This window comes from Stegodyphus dumicola, chromosome 3 (genome assembly GCF_044657685.1).
Source record: "Stegodyphus dumicola isolate Sdum_Otavi_A_Nest chromosome 3, ASM4465768v1".
In the NCBI taxonomy this organism is placed as follows: Eukaryota; Metazoa; Arthropoda; class Arachnida; order Araneae; family Eresidae; genus Stegodyphus; species Stegodyphus dumicola.
The window spans coordinates 187,847,404-187,867,797 of NC_140770.1; positions in this window are offsets into that span (position 1 = coordinate 187,847,404).

A 20,394-nucleotide genomic window follows, 5' to 3' on the forward strand; every position below is an offset into this window, starting at 1 on the left:
ATGCTTTGGATTTCAAGAAAACTTATACAGAATTTCTGCTAGGGATTAATACATGACACCTGAAATCATAAGCAAGTGGAATTAAAATTGCAGCTTAAAGACTGTGTGATTTCCTAAAATATAATTACAAACCCTGGAGACTAATGAAGGTGATAAATTACTGCATATTATTCAGAAACGTCTTGGCAATGAAAGAAAATAATGTGCATAGTAACACATACGGTGTAATATAAAGTGTAAAATACGCCACAGATTCATCATGAATAAAAATTACTTGATTGTGCTAATGTTCCAAGACTTTAAAAATTACATCTTTATTTTTACATAACACAATGAAATGAAACAGAATTATTTCGATGGAGAATAATGCATAAACAAGTTTCATGTTAATTTTTTCAATTATTTTTTTTTCTTTTGGGAGTTACTGGGTTACCTGGGTTATTTTATGAGTTATCCCACATCAGCATTTTAATATACAGATTCTCTGAATAATCATTGTATTTTCTATATTTCAGTAGGAGCTTTTGTTAATGTGATTTTTGCCTACGGAAAAATATACAAAAGAGAAATTTCTAAAAGTTTTAAAAGTAGTTTAAATTAAAAAAAAAAAAAAAAAAAAAAAAAGACACAATCTTAAAATATTTTTCTTTATTGAATTTCACGAGGTTTAGAGTACATGAAATAATATGAACCTAGATATCAACAAGCATTTTCAAATACACAAAGAGCCCAGAAATTTCTCAGTAAGTAATTTTTATCAATTATTATTTTCACCCTTTATTTAAAAGTAAAGAAAAGTTATTGGGTATCGAGTTAGCCAACTGAGTGGAATATAAAGTTGTATTTGTTTTCGAAATTGACATTTACATACTTCACTTATCGCTTCTACAGTAAATTAAATATTAAATCATATCAGGGCAACACAAAATAACCAAAACAAATGAACTACTTCTACCCAAGAAATACGAACAAGTTACCATAACATTAACAACTGCTTTCTTGTATACCAGTTTTGCACAAAAATTGCGTTTGGCGATCGGAAAATGACGCCAAAAGTTTCTGGCGCAACGGTTGTCTCTGATTGGTTGAATTTCTCCAGTTCCCGGCGGGTTTTAGCCGCCCGTATCCAGAAGTAGTTCTAGATCTAGACGATCACAATCAAGATCACGGCAAGAGACAGAGCATGTTTTACTAGTCTATCCTAAGACTGAGGGTAGTACATCCGACGAGGTAAAGGAGAAGCTGGTGAAGTACATAGATCCAGGGAAACTCAAGGTAGGCGTCAAGAATATAAAGAGAGTCAACAAAGGAGGGCTCCTAGTAGAAGTTACGAAAAAGGAAGAACTGGCAATACTTGAAGAGGCCATAAATGAAAATCGGAAGCTGAAGGACGTAGTGGAGACGAAACATCCACAAAAAAGTAACCCCAGAATAATAGTCTACAATGTCAACGAGACCATTAATAAAGACGAGATAGTAAACTTCATTAAAACACAGAACACCGACCTAGCAGAAAGTGAATTAGAGGTTCTATTCGCCATGAAGGCCCGCTTTGGACAGCACCGGGTTCTATCTATAGACCCAGTAGCTTTCAAGATCCTTATGAAAACGAGGACGTTGAACATACAATGGTCAAGAAACAACGTAAGGGAGTTTATAAAGGTTTCGCAACGTGTCAAATGCCTTGGGTATTACCACCCAACGAAATATTGCAAGGAAGATAAAGTCTATGCCGGTTGCGGCTCCACAGACCACGAGAAGACCAATTGTAACCAAAAAAACAGTCAGCTGTGTCAACTGCACAAAGGTGAATAAACGATATAATACAGGCCTCGATGCCCAACATGATAGCCGAGATAAGAAATGCCCATGCTACCTAAAAGAGCTCGAAAGACTAAAACAACGAACAAATTATGGATAGTATCCAAGTAATCCAGATTAATCTTAAGCACTCCAGGAGTGCAACAGAAAACTTAAAGATAAATTTTGAACAAAACGACAAACTCAAAGTAGCATGTATCCAGGAACCGTGCACAGTACAGAACAAACTGTACGGATTCCCCACAAAATATAGGAAGTTCTACTCTCGAACAGACGCAATAACTGCAGTGATTATAGCGGACTCAAATCTCCCAGTTCTGGAACTTTTCAGCTCTCCGGAGATTATAGCGCTTGCAATAGGCAGTGACTCAAGATTTATACTAATCACGGTATACTGTCCTCCATCGCAAGATATTGCACCAATCCTGACAACCCTAGAAAGGTTTATGCAGGACAATAACAACATGACTACAATAATTACCGGAGATTTCAATGCCAAAAGTCCCCTATGGGGCTCACATAATACGGACACACGAGGCCTCAAAGTATGCGAATTCATAGTCAGCACTGGACTATCGATAGTCAATGAGATAGGGGATACGCCAACCTTCGCAGGAGTAAGTGGCAACAGCTGGATTGACCTCACACTTATCATAAGTAGAGACAGAATCCGGATCGATAATTGGAAGGTAACGGACGAAGCAAACAATAGCGATCATAATAATATCTATTTTGACGTCTCCAGCATTCATTACTCAACATGGAGAAGATCGAAAATCAATGTACGACATACCGACTGGCTAAGTTTCAAAAGGTATGTCTCAAAATCTTTAGCTGACCCTAGAAATCTGACAACTATCGAAAAAATCGATAAATATGTAAGAGAAGTTACCACTAGTCTTCACGAGATCTATCAAAGAACAGTTCTCTCACATAACTCGAAACCAAGATCGCGCACCTGTCCATGGTGGACAAAAGATCTCACTATTCTCAGGAAAAAGGTCAGAGCAACAAGTCAAAGATTCCAAAAAACAACTGGAGAGGAAAGGACCCATAACAGGCTGCTTTACCAGAGGGTACGTGCACAGTACCGGCAAAAGATGTATAAAGAAAAGAAAAAAGCATGGGACATGACATGGAACAAAATCACTGTTAGCTCTCCGTTCGGAACATACTTCGATCTAGCTAAAGGGAAGAGCATGGATCCATTACAGATAGGTTCAGTTCAAAAAGAAGATGGCACAATGACGAGAACAATTGAGGATACAATTAGAGAAATCATGAGGTTCCATTTTCCAGAAGACGACCCCAACGAGGACTCTACATACCATGCAGATATCCGTTCCCAATCAACCGAGAATCCAAACTCGGAAGACGATCAGCCGTTCACACTCGAAGAAATGCAACGTACGATAAACTCAACACGCCGAGGTAAAACTCCTGGGCTGGATGGCCTCACGATTGAAACCATTGAAGAGCTTAGGCTCGCGGACGACAAACAAATTCTAGCACTCTTTAACAATTGCCTTGAATTAGGTTATTTTCCAAAGGAATGGAAAAACGCGGAGCTAGTATTGTTCCAGAAAGAGGGAAAACCAAAGTCCATGCCCAGTTCTTACAGACCTATCTGCTTACTCTCAGCGTGGGGCAAGGTCCTTGACAAGATGCTTACGCAGAGATTAACGTATTACCTGGTCAAAAACAAACTACTAAACCCCGCCCAATTCGGGTTTACTAAAGGACGGAGCACCACCGACGCCCTCAACCGTGTTCAAGACATCATCTTAAATAACAGACAAAATAACCTCCATACGTGTATAATATCGCTTGACGTAGCTTCCGCATTCAATAAACTATGGTGACCAGCGCTCAAAACAAAACTAAAAGACCTGCGATGTCCAAAGAATCTTTACCAACTGATCGCAAGCTACCTCACAGAACGTCAAATGACCTACAAAAGAGACGGCTTAAATATCACGATGAACTACCACAAAGGAGCCCCACAGGGGTCTAATATCGGACCCATCTTGTGGAACATAATTGCAGACTCAGCGCTGAACATCGACTTTGGAGACAATGCCAAGATACAAGCTTACGCCGACGATATTACACTCATAATAGACGGAGGCAATAGGACAACAATAGAGCGTAAAGCAGACGCAGCACTCAAATTGCTTGCAAAATGGAGTCAAGACAACAAACTGTGTTTCAGTATTGAAAAGACACAGATGATAGTTTTTCCAAAAGGTTCAAAAATAGACGCGAATCCACAACGCATAAAATGGGAAGGGCATCCACTGCGACGCCAGGATACCATTAAATACCTCGGATTCACACTTGATAAGAAGCTCACGTGGGTATCACATCTTACGGAAGTCCGAGATAAGACGCATCGAATCATCAATAAACTAAACAGGATAATCACAGACAAGTGGAGCCAAAAGGGGCGCCTGTTAAAACATCTATACCTTAATGCAATTGAACGCATGATCCTCTACGGCTGCCCAGTCTGGATGAATGGCACAGCAAGAATATGTCAAAAACTACATCAAATACAGCGAGTAATCCTGTTAAAAATCACCAGTGCGTATAGCACCACATCAACCGCAGCACTTCAGGTTTTAGCTGGCACGCTCCCACTCGACCTAAAAGCAGAATTAGAAAAATCAATCTATCGACTTCTACATTACAAAGAGGACCTTCACACTAAAAAAGATTTACATCTATCCTATGCCAGCATAGAAAGCTTCCAAGATCCCCCTGACTTACACCCAGGAGATCTACCCATCCTTTCCTGGTGCAAATCGCCACCCTCAGGACAACAAAGAGAGATTTTTTCAGACGGTTCAAAAATTTCAGGACGAGTAAGGGCAGCGTTCACGGTCTTTTCGAACAATGAAGAAATTTATCAAATTTATCACCGTCTAAGCAATCATGCTTCAGTCTTCCAAGCCGAGTCCCTAGCACTCAAAGAAGCAGCACTATAGTTAGGTACGCAGCTCACACTTCATTCTTCACAGATAACATGAGCGTTCTGAATGCGCTGAATTCCTTTCCTCCAAAACATCCGCACACGGCAGCACTTAGAGAGATCTTGACGTTAGGCTCTTCCATACCTTTAAAGATCAACTGGGTAAAAGGACATACCGGGCAGAAAGGCAACGAACGAGCGGATGAACTAGCTAAGACTGCAGCTCTCAAACCAGAAATTGACAAGGAAATTCCGATTTCCGCAGAAGTTGCAAAAAGGCTCCTCAAGACAGCATTTCAAGAGACATGGTCATCACGATGGCAGGAGGAAGAGACAGGAAGATTTACTTACAACATCTTCCCAATACCTTCTCTCAAGAGGCTGAAATGCAACCGACTCTTCCTCCAAGCCTGTACCAACCACGGGAAATTCTCAGCGTATTACAGACGTTTCCTCAGACGGGAAGTCAACTGTTCTTGCGGTTTTCGCGGGGAAGACGCGGACGCACTTTTACCTGCTCTCCTGCCCTCTGACAGAGCACCTTCGACAGCAGTTCTTTCCTTCCGACTACATCACATATCTTGTGAATAGACTGTTCACGGACTATTACTGCAACAAGGGCATCTTAGAGATAATGAAGCAAGTGAATGAAAATAATTATATCCAAGAAACTACAGATTAAAGTAAAATGTAGAAAGGCGGCCTAACCGTCAGATTGCTAGCAATGACTAGGATGACTTCCTAACCCTGTAGTGCCATTAACTCAGTTTGGCGGAACAGGTTAAGTAAAGTGACCATATCTTTCCTGCTTCCAAGAAATATCTAATAGATCTACAACCATAGCAGCATTTAATCTAAGCTGAGAACACTAGAAATGCTAGACAGCTTGTGCATCCGCGAAGAATATAGTTTTGTCATTTCTAGCTGCTTCTGCTTTGTTAAACTGTGAAATTAAGGGTATAAAATGCTATTTTGAATAGTAAAAGTTTTAAAACCTTTTTACTGAGCAGAAAAGTTTTTCTCCTCTCTCCCATTGCGGACGATAGAAGAACCTCAAAAGATCGTAGTAATACAAGCATCATTGCACCTTGCAGCGGCCCTGCCCGCATGATGTTCTTAAAAAGAACGTTTTCATTAAAAGTATTTGCTCACCTCTCCTTTAGACGGTGGCTTCAGAATGACCTAAACTTTTAAGTGGGAATCGACCGGCGAATGTATCTATTTTCGCGAAATGTAAACTGCTTTTCTCAGTTTTCGCTTGCTTTATTACATAATGTTTATTCTTCCGACTGTTTATCTTGTGTTCGCTTTAGATTAATTTTTTAAGCCCCATGTTATACATTTCTGGCGGTCAGAAAATTTATTTATGTTAAAAAGAACCAATCAGTCTTTTTCCATGGTACTATCAACTAGAAGATATTTTTAATTGTTTTGGTAAGTACCCATTTTAATCTTTCGTTATGTATTTTTTTTCATATATCTCGTTCTTTTCAGAAAATAGAAGGAAATTGAAAATGTTAATCGAATCCAAACGAAGCGGGCATATAGTTTAATGAATGCATTACCATCCTTTGCTTTCTTAATTCGATTTTGCTTTGTTGATTCATTTTGTTGGTTTGATCCCTTAAGTTTGATTGTTTTGCTGGTTTGATGTACGTGTATTTTGTTGATTCCTGTACTTAGTTTATCATCAAAATGACCATGAAAGATTGCTGTTCAGACGGGATAGTGGTAAGGGAAGGGTGCGGGCTCGAATCCCGGAGAAGGTATGGATGTTTGCAAACGTATAATATTTTTGCGGTATGTGGTCACTCTAAATATACGCGAGCCGAAAGTCCTCTCATGTAGTTTGGTGGTATGGGAGAGGGCTGGGAGACCCTCGGACACCCTCTCCGGGGTTGCTGGCCCTGAAAATTGTGGTGAAAGTAGAAATGCAACCTCCTTGAGGCTCTCTCAATCCTTCTTCTATGAAATATGGACTCAACAACAAACAAAGAAACAAATTATAAAAGATTAAAATGTTCAGTTGTTTAGCAGTAACATAGCTTAAGTCAGTATTACGTTATTTAGGAATTAAGTAAGATGACAGCAGTCAATAGTATCATTTTTATGCAAATTAGTATATGATTCTTATCGTAAATAGTGCTATTTTTGGAATCCTATATCATTTGCTTTACAGTAATCTACCGCTTATATTTTTATTTTAGCTTGCAATTTAGGTAAAATAAGGAATATATTGTTTAATTTCTTTCATACAAGTGCATTTGTTTAGAAAAAGAAAAATTACCCATTATCTTAAATATAACTTCAGGTATCATCTTCAAATCCTAAACTATTTTGAACATGTTAAAAAGCTTAGATACTCATCATTCGCCTGCTTTAATTATGACCTTTTAAAAATTAATTTAGGAAAATATATTTTTTAGTCATTAGGTTTAATCGATGCAGGCAAATGGAAAATGTACAGCGTTTTCGCGGGATTTAAACACCCGACCTCTCAAATGTGTTCGTGAGTGTTTCCAGCTATAGCACGAGGGTATGCAGAAAGGAAAGAGAAAACAAATTATAATTTGAAGCATTATAAATATATGCGCATGGATATTTAATATAAAGTGAGATATGAGTTCACAGCATAATTTCATGTTAAAAATTTTTTTATTTAAGTGCATTTTTTTATTACAGTCCTAAATTTCGTCAGTTTGACCTAAAAGCTTTAAATGTGAACATGCTCACAATGTAGGTTTGAATATAAATTTGCACAAGTTTCATGAAACATAGAGTCAATATAACAAAATGTTCATGCGACATCGAGTCGATATTATAAGATATTGTTTGGTATTCACGAATACGTCAAAAGGTAGCTGTTTTAAGTTACTTTAGGCATGCGCTTATAACAGATAAACTGAAGTGAAATGTTGAGTACTAATCATGGAGAAAAGAAACAAAATATCGTTTCTTATATCAAAATGAGTGTTCATCTTCTTCTCCTTTTCATATCTAGTTTTAGATTTCGATAAAAGTCAGAACTTAAGTAATAACTCATTCGTAATTTTACTTACATTGACACAGTTGAGTAAATTTATCATGTTTTTGTTTCTGCTTATAATTATGCATATAACAGCAAATTTTAAACTTCCTTAAAAATTCGAAAAGAACTCTTTAAAAAGAAATAATTTCGTTTTGTTTGTTCAACTAACTAAACACTTTTGAGAGTTTCTATCTTAGAAATCTGGCGTGAAACTAATCCTGAATCATTTTCTTTATTTTTACATATACAAACAATACGATGCAGTTTTGAACTAAAATATATCTCATGATTACATACAATCTACGACAAGCCAAAAGTTCTGCCATTTGCAAGGTTTCGACCCCGCCAACAAACCAAAATTTGCAATATCTCTTGTCGCTTACCGATAGCAAACTCCCCTTCACAAATCTTAGTATATGCATTATTCAACAGTTCTCTAAGCCTCGACTACCGCAAGATTAATGGTTCGTTCAACCACCGATATCGATTACCAAGAAAGTACATAGATTCAATCCCGTCAGCCAGCGATATCGACAAATATGGGGAAGCAAAGCCGAGACAGAGCTATTAAACAAACCAGGTCTTCCACGCAATTGAATCGGTCATTAATACAGCAAGACTACTTCGTATTGGCTCTAATTCCCGCTGATATTTAATCCTCTGGTGGTAACTCATCTAGGAGTCCTTCATCTGAGTAAATATTGCGGGATTTGAAGTCACTTCGGATTTCCTACAACATACTGCATCGCATTCAAAGTATGCTAATGGGATCTTGCCAAAGAGCTCATTATCTCCCTTATCTATGTATTAGGGTTAGGATACCAATTAACCGGAGTTTTCACAAACAAATTTAATGGGTAAAATATTAGCTAATTAAGAGGCCTTTATATCTTTTTGGAAAATTTAGCTTTAAAATCCAAAGTAATCACAAATCTGAAATACATAATTCTAATGAAATATCTAAGTAAGTTTTACGTAATACAGAACCACACATATAACGCTGTAGATACGTTCCATGTTACATGAATCCGTGCTGTATGAATCATTTAGATTATACAAATACATAGCCATCCACAGCTCAAAGCGATTACCGTAACTGTTATATTTAAAATAACATTTTTTTATAATGAGGCTTAAGACGCAACTTGACAATAATGTTTAAGACCGTTGAATAATAATTTTTTTTCCCACAAGAAATGTACAAAACTTCATCAATACATATTTGATTTTATAGACTTAATCGTTTTGGCAAATGAAAGCTCACATGCAGTTTACTTGTGCATTAACATACACTTATATAAATACTTAACTTAATAAAAAGGAAAAATAAATTTTTGAATACATAAGAGAAAATATTTTCCGTTTCTCTTCAAAACAAACAAATATTGAAATTAAATACTTTTCTTAATTCATTTTGCATTAAATAAAAGAAGCAGTTACACTTTTTTGACATTTATTCACTGTCGGAGATATCCACAACTAGGTCCCAAAAAACTGTTCGGGTAGGGATAGTAAGTTAAAACACGCGACAGAGCGAATGAAATATCAAGATGTTTAGAAAAGTGGTCTTGCCTAGAAGAGCAAGAAACAAAACTCTCTATGATAAAATGGTTAAATAGGTTCGGTCATTCCCGAAGAACGTTTACTCAGCAAATATCCAGCCACTAAAGGAACTATATAATTGCTATTAAATTTATCAACTGTCTAAAATTAGTTAGTATTTAAACTAACCTTAGATAAGAGATTTAAAAAAAGTCCATTTGATACAAAATTTGGTCACGAGAAATGGAATTTTATTGCTTTACTTATTCGATGCGCTATAGGTGGTATATGAAAAAATAAACGTAACGATGTTTAGGAATAAAGACGCAAATACCCAGAGATGAGCAAAGATCTAATCAGAACACTTGACTCACTGAACTGAAAGAGTTCTTTTTTATTTATGACATACCTCTCTCTAAAAATAACCTTGATGAAAACATCGAGAAAGAGGACTGAATTAAGAGCGGTTAGCAAGGATGGAACGAAGGGCGGAAAGATTCGAACGAGCAGTGGGATAAGTAGAATTGACTGAATGAAAATAACTCTCTAAAGTAATTTCTTTGTTCTGTAGTTTCCCGATTCTCTAAAACATCCCTTTTATATAAGGTAACAATACAATTCTAGAACAAAAATTTTTAAAAAGTTTCGAAACGATAAAACTTAAAACTCTCTCCCAGTATGAGAGAATACATATCCTTTTCCGTTCTAACGTTCCTGGCATGCTTCTAACGAGAGTGCTGGGTGAGTGAGCTCTAAAAAAACTACGCTTTTTTTATGAATCAGGCTTTCGCTTGCTCAGCAAAGTGAAACATTTCGTAAACAATAGTACATTTCTGTTCCTGAACAGCTTCCAACGAGTGCTCTTGGGAACTGTAAAAGAGCTACCACTTCGTTTTCTGGAATTAATTGCTCATTTCATTGGCAAAGTGAATCGATTCTATGAATCGGTTTTGGATCGAATTGTCAAACTTTACAATTATCTTTACATGGTAATGATTACAGCCTTCTTTACATGGTAATACTTTTTCAAACGTAAATCAAGGCGAAAGAGAAAAATGAACAAAAAAAAAAAAAAAAAAAAAAAATGTTCAGATATTTTCTTATGGGATCTGAAAAAGCATGGATGTTTTTCAGTGGAAACCGTGAACAAATAAAAATAAGATTTATTACCTCTGGATGAAGTTAATAGATTTCTAGTATGCAATGTTTAGAAATACGAATCTTAATATCAGAGAAATCAATTCTACCCTGAAAGTAGTTTCTCTCTTTGTGAGAATTGATTTTCTTGCATCAAAAAGGCTCAAATAGTCATTTCCAAAGAGAATTCACCAGTGTTTGCCATCTCTAAAGTTGCACTCTAATTTAATCAGATAAAGAATTTATCATTCGTAGGGGAAACATTGATTAGTTTTATTGTTTAATTTAATATTTGCTTTTGAATCTTTATTATTAATTTTATCCCTTTGTGCGCTCAGCAGAAAAGTAAATAATCCCCTGTTTGCTAATATGAGCGCAATTAGGAGTTTTAGGAAAAATAATAGATTTCCATTATTTTCTCAAAATAAACATGTAATTTTAAATTATTTCAATTCAATGCTATTGCTCTGTTTAAAATCTCCGAACAGAATCATTACCCAGATTACTTTTATATGCCTGCTTTGTTTAGCTACAGTAATTACTACTTACATTTATATATTATTTTACTCTGAATATTCCTTCTTATAAACAAATAGAGCGTAATTATTTCTATATTATACAGCAAGCGTTACATATTAAAGATTCACTCTAACTGCAGTCTTGGTTGGTATTGATTTAGAATGTATATTGATATATGTATTAACAAATGTTTAAAATAGTATTAAACATTTCCATATTGTCGGCTCTGCTTAAAATATCATTCAAAATGAGACTTGCGCGATATTGGGTATCAACACATTAGGGATTTGAGCAAATGAAAATATAAATAAGTTAGAAAAGAAAGCAACAAAAGATTCAGAAAGGCTGGAAAATCCCACATTCCTTCTAATGTCGTGTTTCAAATGAGAAACACGGAAGCAATTGCTAAAAACCCGGATAGGCAACTGGAACATGATGGCAATAGGAAGAGGACATTTTAGTAAAGAGGAGGGTAAAACCCCTTTTTTATAGGATCAGATCAGAATCATTTGACTGATCTAAACAACTGATCTGAATCGGTTCTTTTCATATGACTCATCGTTCACTTACAATAGTCTTGATCAATGAGATCGGGAACGGGCAGTGACTCAAGATCGGTGTACGAAAATGTGTAAGATATTTCTCCCGCTTTCTTAGAGTGCCTTCGTGGTGTAGTGGTCTTCTGGTTTTTCAAGTCTCCTGCTTCCAAAAAAAAAATACCTAATGTCTCTAAAAAACCTAATGTCTTCCAAAAAATACCTAATGGGGAGGATGATTTTCCACCACCAAGATTTGGCGACTGGGTCACTTTAACTCAGTCGCTCTTTAAAGGGGAAGTATATAAGGTATTTCTCCCGCCTTCTCAGCACACTCGGCGCATATTCGAGATGTCCATCTTTCGGGTTCCGGCGAGGGCAAAGCTCATTTTTCATAACACCTGCTTCAAAAAATTCTTAATGACTTTACAAGCTATTGATAAATTATTTTTCATAACAGTAAGTAATTCCTACTTTGAAAAATGTTATTAAAATTTTATATATTTCAAATCGCACAAAAATAATAAAATAGGCGATACTAAGAATATCCATCGTGTAAGATGTATTGAAAAACGTTTACGACAAAGCACAAAAAATTGTTACTACAGCAACGAATGTGGACATTGTTATATATAATTCAAATACTTGGGAAATATTGAAAGCTCTTATTATTGTGAATATATCTTACTGTAAGCTCCGCTCCTGCGGTGTTCTTTAAATGTCTATTCGGTAATAACTGCGCTGAATGAATTTATAATGAGAGTTGTTCTACTGCCATTATTATGACCGAATTCATATCCTTTGCACGCGTAGCTGTCAATGCATGTAAACTGCAGTATATCTATATATCTGTGTTTATTTCTACATAAATAAGCAATACGAAATGTTAAATAATTTTATTTCATTTACAAATTACCAAAGTTGCGTTTCAGAAATTCGGTTTTTAGTTATAGTCTCATTTGCCTGCATGCGTGATGAATGATGTAAAAATAAAATTAAACTTACATTTAGTGAAATTTTCTAAATACGTTTATTACAATAATTGCGTTTAACACGCTAAGAGGATTTCAAAAAATTAATAAATGGTAATGAGAAATAAAGCTTGCAAAATTGATTTAAAGTCTGAGGGGAAAGAAATATTTTTCAGTAATTGTTTCCTTTCCAGTAATTGTATAATTTGTGATTTACTTTTCATTGATTATATTAATCTTTTATTCCTTTCTTTCAAAAAGAATCTTAAAAATTTTCAGTTAAGAATTGTGAATCGCTGCCAAATTTATATGTTTCTAACCAGTTTGTTTAAGACATTTCTGTTTTATTTATTCTTTCTGATGTTTTGTTCAGCTTTTCCAGAATTCGAAAAATTTAGTGTAGTGCATTAAAAATTTCTCATTCCAGCAGACTAAGAGAAAGAACTTAGGATAATTATGTATGTCATATGCCACTTTTCGTCAGTTACAGTGGTACATTGGTGTACGTCATAATCCGTTACACATCCTTGGACAAACTTTTTCAAATGAACTTTTCCAATAAGTAATAAGGAGAAAAAAAAATAAAATCTGTAAGCTTTCAGATTGTGTCCAAAATGTTGTTTTTTTTTTAACATTCTGTGTGTTATCTTTATTTATTAAATATTATGTTCTTCGTATTTAAACTATAAAATTCAATTCAAGAGCAATATCACAAAATAATTTAAAAAGAGCATATCATTAGAATTTTGGATACACAGTCTGGCAAGCTGGAGATAGAATGTTCCGCCCCCTCCGTACAGTGTTCCCATTGCTTGCTTTGAAATCGTTGAGTTTGTTAATAAAAATTTCATTAAAGTTTCACAAAATATGAAATAGATAATAAAACAAATTCCAAATTTGGGCTTTCAGATGCCCGTATTCAAATGGAGGACTGCGTTATTCAAATTTCGATGCCATGAGGTACCTTTAATTTTTCACAGTACGAGAAACGTACATGCATTCATGCAGATGCTTTTATTTAATTACTTTAAATAAAATGCAGGGCTCTAATATTTGAAATTGCAACAATTTGAAAAGTGAAACTCCGCTTATAGCGAAACAAGGTAAAATGCTAAAACGAAATTAATAGCCCCTTTGGGCTAACAATTAATCCAGCCTTACTAAAAATCATATTGTTATTATTATACCATTGTTTAATGCTAAAATACAAATGCAGTGGGTGAAATATATACTGTACGTAAAGGAAACACTGCAAATGATATTGCACATAAATAGTTTTTTTTGCTATCCAGGTCAAAAGCAATTTTTCAACATGTTCTAACGTCTCGGATCTTTGGTACCCGATTTCAACCACTTCACTAAGTTTAATAGAGTCTTTGGTTTTACAATCGTAGACACCGTCGTACTGGACATAGGGCATGGCAATAGCCAAGTCTCATACTTTTCAACAATCTCTTTGTTCACCTTCATGGTTATTCTAATAATTTTCTTTATTGCTTGACTCTTCTCATTAGCTTTCCAAAACCTCACTCTCAATAAATTTGCAAAAACCAAAAATACTTGAAATAGCTCAAAATTAGTATATCACAGTGTTGTTTAATTGACCCGTTGTATATACTTAGTTTTAAAACTTCGGAGAATTACCATCACTAGAAGACTTTCGATTGAAGAATTCATTTTTAGGAAACATGTAATTATGTGTATGTGCATGCTGGGGTATTCTGAATCTTAGCAATCATCCACTCACATTCAAACTCCTAACTACTTCCGCTTCACTCTAACTAGCTTCCGGTCCCGCTAAGGTAGTTAAGTCACTGCTTGATAAACGATTCTCTTATATTTGGCAAGGGACTTCGACCGATGTAACGAGCTTCTCATTGTTAACCTTTCTAATTTGCACATGACACATGATTATCAGTAGCTACCATTTATATGTTATAAAAATCTTGCCTGGAAGCAGGTTGATGAAAATTCGATTTAAACTGAAAGCTTTGTTTAATTTTGTCAAATATTTGGATTTCGATCTTCTAGTTCATAGAATATATTTCTGTGCGAATATTTTTCATTTAATTTCAGAAATTTCGCAGGCTGAATAAATTAGAGTTACCTTCTTAAAGTAATTTTTATTCCTAAGTGCAATGAAAATCTTTTTAGAATTAGCACCACGTTCGCCATTTTGAAGTGGGCACTGTTTTATATTATACTGTTTATGCTTTTATGTATATTAGAAAGAACAGCACTAATCGAATACAATAAACAGTATGATTTATTCGTATATCACAAATAGAGCAATTTGAATAAACGTGTAAGGTGCACTGCAGGGAAAAATAAATTGCATAAAGTTTTATTTATTTAACTAATTAATTTTTTGTACAGATATTTAATTGAGCTGAATTTCTACCAGTTAACATACTAGTAATGAGTTACATTTTCTATCTATTATCTTTTTACCAGTTGACACGCTACTAATGAGCTAAATTTTTACCAGCTTCGTTTTATCAGTTTATAAAATTAATATAACTTAGCTTGAATACTGCTCAGTGTTTTCCTCTTGACATGCAAATGTTGATATTTGCCAATTTCTTTATCAAAATTTCGATAGAATTTCATATCCTAAGTTGCTTATAAATATAAAAAACAATCAGAGTTTCCTTAACATGCTTAATTTTATTGAAAATAAAGTAAAGCTCTGTACTAGTTAGCTTTCTTCCCTGGTTAGTTTCAAGTTGTATAAAGAAATAATGCGTTCGTCATGCGTGCTTTTATGATTCAACGCCCACCAAGTCGAAGATCCATGGTGCGATTCCCGATGAATTCTGTCTTCGACAAATAAAAAGGTCTCAGCAGTGATTGACAAATTTAAAATATGGTAGCAATTGCACGTTACCACCTGAATGTGCTTGACTGTGTATTCTACTTCTTCCTAATCATCAAGTGGGGGAGCGTATAAAAATAGCACATCCACGTCCATTATTTTTAGTCTCATAAAATAAGGATAAAATATCGTACGACTAATATTTTACAATTGTTTGAATCCTTCAGGTCCTCAATATGAAATTTTTGTGTCATTTCGCTTTAGCGTTAAGGTTTACCATGGCTGATACAGAAATTTCAAAATATAATCGTATGCTTGATGTTTTACATTCACCATTTTTTTTTTCTATCCTGGAGATCTGGCTCACTAACTGCCAAGCGATTAAGTCATTAAGTATAAGTAATTCGACACAGGTTCAAATCCCTGCGAACGGGTGGGCCGAATTGACAGTTTTGTGGTTGTTTTCCACGTGAACGTGATTAAGAGCTAGTTTCCTTTAAAATGTCCTGTGTGTCGGCATCAGTGCATCAGTAGCATAGCTAGAGGATTTGCCCCCCAGGGTGGTATCTAAATTTGCTTCTTTGGTGCTGTCTCTGAATTTGCTGCCCCTCTTAATACACAAATAAATACCTATAAAATGTCAAAAGGGCATATAAAGGAATATATTAAAAGTGCATTTTTATTTTGGAAGATAAATTTAATTCTAATATTTTAGAACTGTATTATTATTTTGTTTATTTCTTGGTAACAAAACCCTGGATAGCATTGAAAAAACCTCTCCTTTATTATTCTATTTGTTACCATGTAGATAGTGTAGAAAGTTTTTTAAATGTAAAGTTGTAAGGATCTTAAGTTTTACTAACGTTTATTTTATTTTAAATCTTTACTATCACTTCTTATTTTCTACTTCCGGCCAGAATTATAAGCGTTAAGGTCTTTATGCAAAGTTTGTCTGGCGAATGTCAAGTATTTAAGTTGTGGCTTTTTGCCAAGCGAGAGAGAGGAAGCAGTGAGTCGAAGCAGGCCGCTTACCTTAGAAATTACGCAGTTGCTTGTTGCCTTCCAGGCCAGAGGTTTTAATCCTCTTGATAAATTTAAACGTATTGTAGTGTTCGCAGTTCTCTGTACTACATACGCTTCCTGTTATTATAAGGCCAATCTTCCACGTTTATTATTCTAAAGTTAAATTAGAGTTTAGTTTTTTTATTTTTATACTTTTACGTTAGACCCCGAGTAGCGGGTCTGTGTATTCCGAAGTACGGAAGTTTTTGTAAATAGAGAAAAATAAAGGGTTTTGTATACCCTTCTTGTGTATCCTGTTTACTTCCCACAGTTTTGAACATAGCTTTAGTAAGCTCTCTGTTCCGAGTCAGGTCCTTGCATGTTCCCGAAGAAGGTAAGAAGGAACATTTGACCCTGATAGTGGCGCCCAACGAAGAAGAATAACCATGGCCGAGTTTCAAGAAGAACCTGTGCTGCCTGCAGAAACGGCTGAGAATCCAGAAATGCCAGCTGTCGCCCTGGAAGGATTTGGTTACATCGTCCAGACGATGCGCGCTTCGATGAAATCAGAAGCAACATTTAATGGAAACTCACCGGTAACCAGTTTTTTGGAAAAATTGGATGACCATTTCATGCTCTACCCCGTGCACGAGTTTCAAAAAGTTACCTTAGCTACCAGCGCTTTGAGGGGCCAAGCGCTTAACTGGTTCAAATGTATAGGCAGAAGTCTCTTGGGTCAAGCAGGAAAGCCCACCTATACTTACGAGAATTTCAAGACTGCCCTACTAAAAGCCTTCCCTGTTGTAAGGGATCGTGCGAAATTAGAAACGGAACTTTTTAGTATATATCAACAAAGAATCGAAAACCTCTCAAGCTTTATTTTAAGAAAAATTCACGTCTTCAAGCTCTTGTATGGAAACCGTCCGGATCCTGAAATAATTCAAGTGATTTTGCCGAGGTCACTGCCCCAAGTGCAAGACTTTATTGAATTAAGAAATCCGACTACACTGGAAAAGTTATTTGAGCTAGCAATCCAGTTTGAAAGTAGAAGAACGGCGGACGTCGAAAAAAGACGCCAATATCAACAGCGAAACCAATTTGGTACGCCAAGACTACAGCAAACTCAAGCACACGGCTACGGAGGCAAAGCGAATCAGTGGGCAAGGAAACCCGAGCATTCAAAAACAGCCGGCGAACGTCGACAGTTCAATAGCAATTCAGGAAAAAAGTCTCAAGACCAGTGGAAAAAGAAGGAAAGCAGGGAAATGAAAAATGATTTAAACTAAAACGGATTTCTGCTGACGGGAGGGTGCGGAAATCCGAAGGCCACGCAAACCCCTCTTCCTACAAGTTAAATACAGTAATGGTGAAAAATTTGACTCTTCCGAAGATTGAAGTGTTGGTGAATAATATCCCAGCCACCGCACTCCTGGATACCGGCGCGCAGTGTTCCTGTGTGGCAGAAGATTTTTTTAGGAAGTATTTTCGCAAATACCGCATATATAATTCGGATAATACGACAGTGTTAGCGGCGCAAGGAGAAAAATGTAAGTGCATAGGTAAAGTACCGTTGTATATCCGTATCAAGGACGAACAAGTAAAGGTGATGTTTTTTATAGTAAAGAATCTGCAGGCACATATAATTTTAGGAATAGATTTTCTTTCAGACGCACAAGCTACACTGGATTTTAATGAAGCGTCCCTTAAGATGACAATGAAACCAGTTCGTACTGAAAAGGCTGAACCGCCGATGGTAAATCTTGACCACCTACCTAATGACGAGCAAGGAAGAATCCGACAAGTGGTAAGTGAATTTGCTTCGTTATTTAGTGATATTCCAGGATTTACTCAGGTTACTAACCATAGTATTGACACCGGAGATGCAATGCCAGTTCGTCAAAAACCATACCGGTATGATAAGAATAAGGAAAAAATTATAGAATGGCATATTACCGATATGCTACGTAAAAAGATCATAACGCCCATCTCAAGTAGTTATGCTAGCCCGGTGGTTTTATGTAAGAAAAATAATGACTATCCTTTGACACATCCAAAAAGGTGGAGATTCGCTATTGACTACCGTAAATTAAACTCCATAACTAAATATCCGGTATATCCGTTACCTATTATTGAAGAAATTCTAAGGAACATAACATCCACCAAATATATGACGACTTTAGACTTAACGACTGGTTATTTTCAAATAGGGGTTACGCCTGAGGACGTGCCTAAGACTGCTTTTATAACCAAGTTTGGCACTTATGCATTTTTGCGTATGCCGTTTGACCTTTCAGGGGCCCCGGCAACATTTCAGCGATGTATGGACATTGTGTTAAGACCTGTTCTTGGAAAGTCCACATTTATCTATTTGACGATATCATTATGACTAGTGATAATCTCGACCAACATGTACAGGATTTAAGACAGGTGTTTTCTTTATTAAATGAGGCCGGTCTAAAAGTTAATGTCGAAAAGTGCAAATTTGCAGCCCCTGAATTAAAATATTTAGGTTACAAAATATCTCGAAAAGGAATCGAGACAGACGAATCAAAAATAATCGCTGTACAAAAGTATCCGACTCCAAACACGGCAAAGAAGCTCTCTTCTTTTCTAGGACTTTGTTCATATTATAGGTCCTTTATAAAAGATTTTGCGGCTATCGCTGAGCCATTGTTAAAATTAAAAAGGAAAAAGGCAAGATTCTCGTGGACGGCCGAAGCCAATAGTGCTTTCGAAAAATTAAAACAAGCATTAACGCAAGCCCCTGTGTTGAAATTTCCTGAAAAGGATGAGAATTTAGAAATTTCAGCGGATGCTTCGGATTATGCGGTAGGAGCGGTACTTTCGCAAAATCAGCAGCCCGTGGCATTTTTTAGCCGAACTTTAAATCAAACACAAAGAAACTATTCCGCGACCGAGATAGAGGCACTTGCAGTTCTGTTAGCAGTGCAAAAGTTCCGAGTCTATTTTGGAAAGGGGCCGATAACAGTGTACTCTGATCATGCGGCGGTAACTAGATTGTACTCAGGGAAAAATTTATCCCCAAGGTTAATAAGATGGGCACTCAAGCTGCAAGAATATAATCTGGTAATCAAGCATACCCCCGAAAAGAAAATATCGTAGCAGATGCCCTATCAAGAATTAAAATAGATGAACAAGGTAATACCGTAAAGGTGGCAATGCTCACAGCATGTACAATAAATTCCCGAGAAACTGTAATAACCGAACTGGGTAAGGATCCTGAGTTTGGAAGCATTTATGAGTATTTGAAGGATCCTGAAAATTTTAGCCACCAAGATATTGTGCCGATAAGAAATAGGGCGGCCCATTACGAACTAATAGATGGTCTATTTTTTTATACAAAAACTACGAATTCCAACAACGAATTTCGACCTGTTATCCCAGCTAGTCCTAGATTAAATATCCTGCAGGAGCTCCATGACAGCCCTTTAGCTTCTCATGCTGGTATTCGAAAAACTATCCAACGCGTACGCGAGGCAGTCTACTTTCCTGAACTGCAAAAGTTAACAAGGGCGTATGTCCAGTCCTGCCCAACATGTCAAGCAGTTAATTATATTAATTTCCGCCCGGCCGGGTTTCTAAATAGTATTAAATCCGAATTTCCAAATGAAATAATTGGCATCGATTTATTGGGCCCTTTCCCAAAAAGTCAGTTAAATAAAAGTCGCTATCTCCTTGTTATGGTTGATCATTTTAGTAAATGGACCAAAATTGTTCCCTTAAAACGAGCCTCCGCGAAATTAGTTACTGATTCTATTTTAAATAAATATATTTTAAAATACGGGGCGCCCGTCCGATAAAAATAGTTATATCGGATAATGGTCCTCAATTTGTAAGTAATATATTTGAAGACATGTGCCAAAAACTGGGCATACGTCATTTAAAAATGGTCCCGTATAGGCCGCAATCAAATATAGCGGAACGGGTCAATAGAAATATAGTGAAAATTATCCGTAGTTATGTTAAAAATTTTCATAAAAGCTGGGATAACTATGTCAATGAATTTGCTTTCGCCCTTAGGACCGCAAAAC